Here is a 9771-nt window from a genome sequence, read left to right as displayed (position 1 = left end):
TTCCCCAAGATAGCTGGGAATTCAGCAGGAGGGTGGATTCGTGGCATGAGCAGTAGTGACTTGTATTCTTGTTGTTTCTTCTAGTTCTGATTTCTTGCCTCTTTTGATTTTCAGACACCCCCTCGGTGGCCTCACCTTCTCCCATTGCTCTCAGTTCCTGGAGCTGCTGTCTGACATTGACACGAGTGTCACAGACTTTTGCTGAAAGTTAGGGAATGATATATGGTGTAGCTCTTAAGGAAAAGAGCCTTTCTCCCTCTTCAGAATTCTTTTTAATCTACCTGGATTAAACTGCAGTCAGGTTTAAAATAACATCTCTTCATCTATTGACCCATCACTCTCTCTCTTTCCTTTATCCATCCATCTGGTACATATGTAAGATGAATGTGGTTTTACAATGTTAAAAAAAACTTGAAAGATGTTTAAAAAGTCTATATGTTTAGGCTGTAAAAGATGCATACTAGCTCTTCAAAAGTTATCACAGAAAAGCTTAGGAAATACGAAGCAAAGAAATTTTTATGTTCTTAGTAAAATACTTAGCTGTAGAATGCATATTATCACAGTTTTTAAGAAGCTAAATTTTATTTCCATCCCTATTACAGTGATAAAGTGTTCATTTTTATCCAGCAATGGCATTCTGAGCAAAGCTCATCTTTGGCCTTAAGAGTTTGTTGTCACATTTATGTGAGGCATTGGATTTAGAAACCTACTCAGTAGTCTCAGTTCTTCTCCTTAAACAAGGCATACTCTTGTTCCTACTTCAATGAATCATTTCAATGAGTTCTGAAAAATCTCTTTATGTGTTACAAATTTTTCTGCTTTTTGGAGGATCCAAGGACAAGGAGATTATGCTTGTGGAGATTTGGATTAAATGTTCTAACCTTAATTAGTCTTTCCCCCCCTTTCTGCAGCTCCTGTGCCCTCGATTCCATCCCTCTTCTTGTTGAGGATGTGCATGTTCCCAAGACTGAGCCTGATTTTCCATTACAGCCCCTTCTTACAGTGATGTTTTCCTTAATGCAGACTGAAATGAGTTCACTTCATGTTTAAATGCCTTGTGGTTAGAACTCAGGACTTGCCAGCTTTCTCCATTTGTTTGCAGTTTGCATCTACTTCACCCTGCAGCTGCAAAAGGGTTTTCTGATTTGGTTTCAGGGAGATCAATTCTGAACTGACCTCGAGTGCAGGAAAACCTCTGCAGGGACAGATGCAGATTTTGAAGCACTATTTAGAAGACCCTCTTTAGGAAAATGAATATAAAATTATAAATATAAATTAGGCATAAAGGTGATTATCTATTTAGAGAAAACAATAACAAAAATTTTAAGAGTTGACTGAGTTTGAAATAGTTTAATTTTACAACTTTTTCAAAAACATACTTTCATGAGAATGTAATGCTAAGGACCCTTCTAGGGCCATGGAAGAGACCTGTATAAATTGTGTGTGTGTGTGTGTGTGTGTGTGTGTGTGTGTGTATGGGATTTTTACAGAGATTTGACATTATACACAACTGTGGATGCTGGTTAAATAGTCTCTCTGGGCCTGTTGTATTCATGTCACGTGCTAAAGCTTGAAGTCTGCATAGCAAACAATTGGGAAGGGAAGATGGATGTAAAGTGGGGGAGAGCAAGGACAAGCTAGAATCCACGAAGAGGAGCCAGGATCATGAGAATGAACTGGGACCTGTGTCAGTTTTCACTGCCTTCATCTTTATAAAATAGTGCCCTTTTTTACAGAGCTAAACAAATGTCTCAGGAAGATGTTGAGGGAGGATCCCAGGAGAAGGTGGAGCAGCTGCAGGCCTGGGTGCTGCCCTGTGGCCAACAAGGTAAACCAGCAGATCAATGATAATGTGCTTGAGCTAAAAATGTACCTGACTCCACCTTTTGAAGGTTAAATATAATATGGCTGCTGCTTCACTTCCACCTTCTAAATCTCATGCAAATAGGTCTCTCAGATATGGTTCACCATAACCAGGAACATACAGAGAAGAGAATGCTAGGAAACATGGTTCAGCCTAGGTATACTGATGTATTACAAAACCACCATAGTCTGCCCATTGTCACCTTGCCACCCATATACATCTCTGTAAACTATACTTATTTTAAAAATAAATACATTAACAAAGTCATACTTCTACCTAACCTGATACAACTACCCTACGTACAACTGAAAATATGCTAACCCTTTCCCCCCTAAGTGGATACTAATTCCCTTTTGTGTTTTTGATCATGTTCATTCTTAAGTTATTCAAACTCCCCCTTTGTTATCCTGTAACTTAAATACTGAGATATAAGGTTAACAATTATCCAGATATCTTATGTTAGTTGCTCAGGAAATGGGAGTAGAAAAGAAAATAAAAGTATTTGTTTAGTGTATAGTATTTTGATATGATAAATTCATATCAAAATAAGGAAGAAATACAACTACCATACTTCTCATTTCTGCACTTAGTTACATGGTCTAGCTGGTATTTATAATTGCCTTCTTCTGCTGGTTGGAGTTCCTCTCCTGGTGAGGTAACCTAAACATTTATTCCTGAAGTTTCTGGACCATTAGTAGTCTTGCATGAATTGACTTGTTTTAGTTTTCCATTGACTTTAATCACATAACAAAGGAATGCTGAAAGGCTCTCCCAGGGTTTCCCTCTGCCCCCACTGTGCAGTAGCAATCCAATTTCCTCTTGATAGTGAGGATCAATCACCAGGATGATTTGAGCAATCCAGGATTTCCATACTATTGGCATTTGGGGCTAGATAATTCTTTGTTCTAGTGGGCTGTTCTGTGCATTGTACGATGTTTAGCCACATCCTTGACGTCTAACCACCAGGTACTAGTTCACTCTCCTCCTGCAATTATAACAACAACAAAAAATGTCTCTAGACGTTACAAATGTCCTCTGGACAAAATTGCCCGCAGTAACCCTTTTCTTTTGCCAGTCGATTCATAGACATAAGGACCCGAAAGTGGTTATGTGAAAGTCTCAATTTCCGGTTAATGGAATCACTGTTTTGTCTCTTGCTGAAAGCATTGCTCTTTGGGGAACTACAGCCTCCAAATCAGCTGAGCCTAAAGTTGCAGGGATGGAAAGCAAACACTTTGTTAGTCAATCACTAGAGGTATTAGTGAGAGCTGCTATTCCTATTTCTATTCCTTGATTCCTAGACTCATGAATCCTGGTTATGGGAGAAACAGGACTGTACATTTGTTGTCAGGTTATAAACTACCTCCTGGTCCATATTGCCATAGCTTTGAAAGGTACTGTCAACTATCTGGCACTATAACTGAGTGTTCAAAAAGCCATTCCATTGTTCTATCAAGTCAGCTACTTCAGGATGATGAGCATCATGGGAAGACCAGTGAATTCCATGGGGATGGGCCTATTGGTTGCACTTCATTTGCTGTGAAATGCTTGGCTGGAAGCAATGCTGTATTACACCATGATGGTGGATAAGGAATTCTGTAAGGCCACAGACAATGGCAGAAGCATTGTGGGCAGGGAAGAGAAATCCATGCCTATGGTAAGTGCTTATCCAGTGAGAACAAAGTGCAGCTCCTTTCATGACAGAAGTGGTAATGTAATCAGTCCACCATCAGGTATCTGGCTGATTGTCCCTAGGGAGTGGTGACATTTTAGGGGCTCAGTTTTGGTCTCTGCTGCTGAAAGACTGAGTACTCGGCAGTGCTGTATTCAGATAAGCCTTGATGAGTAGAAGTCCATTTTACTAGGTTCATGCATTACCTCTATCCCTGCCAATATGGCCATTATATTTGAGCCCATTTGACAATAACAGAAGTAGATAGAGAAAGAAATTCACCGACAGTCCCAGAATATCTCATCCTATCCACTCAACTATTAAAATCCCTCTCTGTTGAGGTCACACTTTGGTGAGCATACACATGGGACACAAAACATTTTGCATTCTGTGCCCATTTAGAGATGTTTATCCAATACTTCTCCAGATCTTTATGTTACCAATTTTCCAATTGTGTTTCATCTAATTCCTTGACCAACCAGCCAAACGATTAACCATACCTCAAGAATTACTGTAGACCCATACCTCTGGTTAATTTTCCTACCAGGAAAAATAAACAGCTAGGTACATCATTCAAAGTTCTGTCTACAGGGAGGATTTCCCTTTACCACGGTTCATGAAGGCCATCCCAGCATAGGGCTATAGTGCTATAGCCACCCACTTTCAGGTTCTGCCTGCACATGTTAAGTAGAACCATTTGTAAACCAAGCCTGAGTTTTTTCTTTTTCAGTTAACTGTTCATAGAGAACTCCCCACAAGGCCATAGGTGTGGGTTGAGAGAGAAGGCAGTTATCAAGAGTGGGGGCATGGGCATCTCGGCAACTTTCTCATGCAGCTGACTTGTGCCTTCAAGACCTTATTATTATTGAGCCTGCTTTCTATCTACCACTTTTACTTGATGATGGAATGCCGCAGCTGTACATGCCTAGCTTTATGGGCTTGGTGAGTCAGACTATCTACTTCATGATGGGCACCTCAGGTCACATGGTAACTTGGTGGCCCATGGTCAAGTGTTCAGGTCTACTAAGGTCAAGTAGAAAGCCAAAAGCTGTTTCTCAAAAGGAGAGTAGTTATTTGCACAGGATAGCGTGGTTCTGCTTCAAAATCCTAAGGGTTTTCATTGTGATTCACTAAGAGCAGCCTGCCACAGGCTCCATACAACATCCTTATCCATCACTGACACTTCAAGCTGACTCTTTATGCACGATCTCCCAGGATTTCAGCTTTTGTTTCTCATTACTCCTAATTATACTTACTTCTAGGGGAAGGATATATAATTCCTAAACTCTTGGTGTGTGTGTTTGATATGGACCCTGGGGTGAACAGAATAATGCCCCTTCCACGAAGCTGTTCATGTCCGAACCCCTGGAATCTGTGAATGTGTTAGCTTTCGTGGCAAAAGGGACTTTGCAGATGTGATTAAGTTAAGGGTCTTGAGATGGGGAACTTACTCTCTTTTATCCAGGTGGACCCAATGTAACTGCCAAAGTTCTTATAAGAGAAAGAGGGAGACAGGAGAGAGACAATCAGAGAGTAGGATATGGATGTGACAATGGAAGTGGAGGCTGGAGTGATACAAGGAAGGAGCCGTGAACCAAAGAATGCAAGTGGCCTTAAGAAGTGGAAAAGGTAAGGAAATAAATTCTCCTGTAGAGGCTCTAGAAGGAATACCACCCTGCTGTCACGTTGATTTTAGGACTTCTGACCTCCAGAACTATAAGATAATAAATATGAGTTTTAAGCCACTAAGTTTGTGGTGATTTGTCACAGTAGCAGTAGGAAATCTTGACATGAAACTGGACCCAAAAGGAAACGCCAAGTGTCTGGGTAGAGTCCTCTCCCTCCCTGTGCACTCCTCCTCCCCCTTCCCAGTCTCCATCATTCTCCACAAGACTGGCTCCAGGCAAACTATTGAAGGACACAAAGTCATTGCAAGACTCTTCTTTCTACCCCTTCTGTACCCTGTGTCTTTATGTAACCCCCTGGCTACCTGAGGTTCCTGAGTTCTTCCTCTGTCCCATCAACTTTTTTCATCAAGCCTTTAAAATTCTTCTTTTGCTCAGGATTTGAACTCTAATAGAAAAATGATAAATTGTTATTGAATCCGTGACTTCTATTTTCAAATATATCTGAAACATTTATATTTCTATAGTGGTTTCTTGCAGACTCTAAGTCACAGAAGGAGTTACTCTAACGATGAAAAATTTCAGTTTTGTGGCAAGCTAATTCTGGGAAATTTGGAGTCTTTCAAATTACTTCACGTAAATGCCAGTCTACATGCAGGGCATTTTCTGACTGCTTATTGCTTATCCCCAAGTGTCCATTAATGTTTCCTGTTGTTGTGTCTGGAAAATCATAAAATTTTCAAAGGTTTTTGCTGTTCATGTACAAACTTGCATTTGGGATGTTATTTAGGATCCACAGCTCACTGAAGTTACTAAGTTATCTTGTCTAGTTTGTTTTGCTCTTAGGTTCTGTTAGATGTGACAGTAAGACATTTTCTACTGCTCCATCCTCTGTGTCACTCAAATCATTGTTGCTGGTCTCCTTGGTACTGGTAGCCTCGATGAGTGAAGTTTGTGTTAGTGGCTCTGGAAAGACTGTGAGTCCATGCAAGAATGGGAGAGGTGCTTAAGGAAGATGCACTCTTCCATCTTTGTAGCCAAGAAATGTCAATTGAAATAGCACACCAAAGAGATACTGTTTTTTATACTTTGATTTTCTTTTTTTATCCCAGCTTTATTGATATATAATTGACATATAGTATTTTGTAAGTTTAGAGTGTACAACCTATTGATTTGATACACTTACATATTGCAAAATGATTACCACCATAGTGTTAGCTAACACCTTTTTAGTGTAGCATAATTACCATATCTTTTTTGTGGTGAGATCATTGAAGATGCAATCACTTAGCAACTTTCAAGTATACAATACAGTATTATTAGTTATAATAAACATGTACATTAGATCCCCAGAACTTATTCATCTTATAACTGGAAGTTTATAGTTAAAGAGATACTTTTTTTTTTTTTTCATTTTGGTGCTGGCATTTTATTTTTATTTATTTATTTATTTATTTATTTATTTATTTATTTATTTATTTATTTATGGCTGCACTGGGTCTTTGTTGCTGCATGTGGGCTTTCTCTAGTTGCAGCGAGCAGGGGCCACTCTTCGTTGTGATGCACGGGCTTATCATTGCCGTGGCTTCTCTTGTTGCAGAGTACAGGCTCTAGGTGCGTGGGCTTCAGTAGTTGTGGCATGCGGGCTCAGTAGTTGCGGCACACAGGCTTAGTTGCTCCACGTGGCATATTCCCGGACCAGGGCTCGAACCCATGTCCCCTGTATTGGCAGGCGGATTCTTAACCACTGTGCCACCACAGAAGTCCCTAAAGAGATACTTTTAAATTGCCATGGTCACAATGCACCATCTCCACCCTGACAGAGTTTGCAGTGCTGTTCTTTGGCTAGAGTCTTCTCTTAGACTATTAAAACCAGCTGTCTAAGGCTTTCCAGACTCTAGGCTTCAGGCTTGCAACCATCCCAGTCCACAGTTCGGCTTTGTGAGCCCACGCCCTGAATTTGGTCCTCTCCATCCTATGACTCTGTATATGACAGGAGGAAGCCAGGAGGGAAATGGAAAATAGCTTTTCTTCTGGGGCCTTAGGGCAGAGATGGACTAAGCACCATTCCACATCTCTTTTGTTAATAGACCCTACCCTAGGCCTGGGAGGCCACCTGTGGTGGACTTTTTGCAAAATGGCCACTATTATTCCCTTCTCTTTATCTGCATCCCTTGTGATGTAACTGTGCAGTTGCTTACCTTAAGAGGTGGAGTATATTTCCCCAGCATTTGAATCTGGGCTAGCCTGATGATTTATTTTGGAATGCAGCAGAAGTGTTGCTGGGTCGATTCTGAGCCCAAGGATCTACCTGTTCTCCTGGAACACTGCTCATCTGCCAAGTAAATAATCACGGGGGCAAAGCTTGCTAGAGGGCGAGAGACCACCTGGAAGCGAGAGAAGCCATCTGAGCAGAGGTCACCCTAAACTAGCCAGTGCCGAGCTGTCCCAGCCGCTGACCGCAGATGTCTAGTGAGCCTGGCTGAGACCTGAAGAACTGCCAAGCTGAAGTCAGCCTAATTGCCCACCTGCAGAATTATGGCTAAAATTTGGTTGTTTTCAGCCACTATGGCTTGGAGTGGTTTGTTATGCAGCCAAAGTTTATTGACTTGTCATCAAGGTTAGAAGCATTTCCAAATTACAAGTTACATGCACTGCTGAATTATCACACCTGCCACATAAGAGGAAAAAAAAGGCAAAGGGTGAACCATATATGGAAGAGAAGAGATATAAAAGGAGGAATATATAGGCAGGTTGCTATTACTCTCAGGTAGTTCTGATTATAATCCAGTTTCTTCTCCCACTAAATGGATCACTTTACAATTCAACTGGAATCTTTTCTTTACAGGACTCAGAAACTCCCCCACACTGGCTTAAGTAAAGGAAAATTAGTCTCAGGGGTATCTCATGGATTCCAAGTATCTGGATCCCAAGACCCAGCTAGGTCTTCTTGAGTGACTGGCCCTAGAACTGGAATATAGTTTGGAACCAAGCAAGCTACTTTTTCTGCCTTGTTTTTTCCACCTCTTTCTCAAGATCTCTCATCGCTTCTGTATGTTTGCTTCACTTTTTCTCTCTTCACTTCTCTGCTTGCACATAGCTTCATTGTGCCCATTCCAAAATAGCAGTCTCAGACTCCAGTCCTCAGGACCTTCTAGCTCACCTTCCATAAATTCAAATTCCCATTCAGAGAGAATCCTATTTGGTCCACTGTGGGCCAGTCAGTTATGCTTGAGTGGTGGTTGGCAAGGCCAATAAAGATACCCTTTTTTTTTGCTTTTAAAAAAAAAAAATTTTTTTTAATTTTTTTTTAAACATCTTTATTGGAGTATAATTGCTTTGCAACGGTGTGTTATTTTCTGCTTTATAACAAAGTGAACCAGCTATACATATACATATGTCCCCATATCTCCTCCCTCTTGCATCTCCCTCCCACCCACCCTATCCCACCCCTCTAGATGGTCACAAAGCACTGAGCTGATCTCCCTGTGCTATGAGGCTGCTTCCCACTTTTTTGACATTGGGCAGGTATCTTTGTAAGAACCAGAGGACTGCATTAATATTCTTAATCTCTACTACTGGCAGGAACTACACCTTACTTTCTGGAACTCCTTTTTTACCAAGTTACCAAATAGATTTTTACCTTTGCTTTCCAGTGGAGGATCAACTTCTGCGTCCTTCCATTGGAGGAATATGAATGACAATTATCAGCAATCTCCTTTCCTGATCAGGCTGGGGCAGGGCTTGGAAAGTCTTTCTTAGCCCTGAGTCCTGCCTCATATGTCTTTATGATGCTCCTGGTGTCCCAAGACTCAGGACTTCCAGCCTCTCCTTCCTATGAAGCTAGCTTCCAGTGTCCTTAACATTCTACTCAGCATCTGGGTCTGCTTTCCTTTTTTAAAAAAATTGTGTTTTGTTTTGTTTTATTTTACAGTAGTCAAAATCTAGAAGCCTGCTGATCGAGACACTCTCTAATAGCAATTTATAGTTATATGGATTTTATGGAATAGAAAATTTTCAAAAATAAATCTGGGTACTGACATATGGTTACCAGGTCTATATTTTGCCACAGAAAGCCATTATAAGCTCCCATATCCAATCATCATCATTTAATGTTAGATTGAAACCAAGGAAATTGCCATTTTTGTAGGTCAAAAACAGTTGAATATTGGCAATTTCCTGTGGTTCAATGTAATATATTGAAGCATATTTTAACTTGAGAACTGTAGGAAGGATATACTCTTATAATAAAGAACTGACCTTTACAGTGAGCTTATTTAACTTTATGAAAAATGCACTACACTTTCCTTAATTTTCTTATTTCATCATGAACCATGAACACTTTATAATGGTCTGGCACTAGTTTTTGATGTGTCCTTTTTTTAAACACAGGTCTGGGGAAACACATCTGTGTGATCCTCCCAGGATCACTCTCATTCCTAAGAATGCTTTTTTCCTAGCCTCTGAGGCAGGGTTCTGGCCTTTTTTTGATTCAAAGTCATTTTCAAAGAGCAGTCATCTTCTCTCTCAGGCCCTCTCAGACTGTTGTTGGGTGAATTCTTCACTTGCACCACACTTGGGTATTTAGGGGACATGTTTTCAGCACTCAA

The sequence above is a fragment of the Orcinus orca genome, chromosome 3 (assembly GCF_937001465.1).
Source record: "Orcinus orca chromosome 3, mOrcOrc1.1, whole genome shotgun sequence".
NCBI lineage: Eukaryota > Metazoa > Chordata > Mammalia > Artiodactyla > Delphinidae > Orcinus > Orcinus orca.
Note: the sequence above shows the minus strand (reverse complement) of the source record.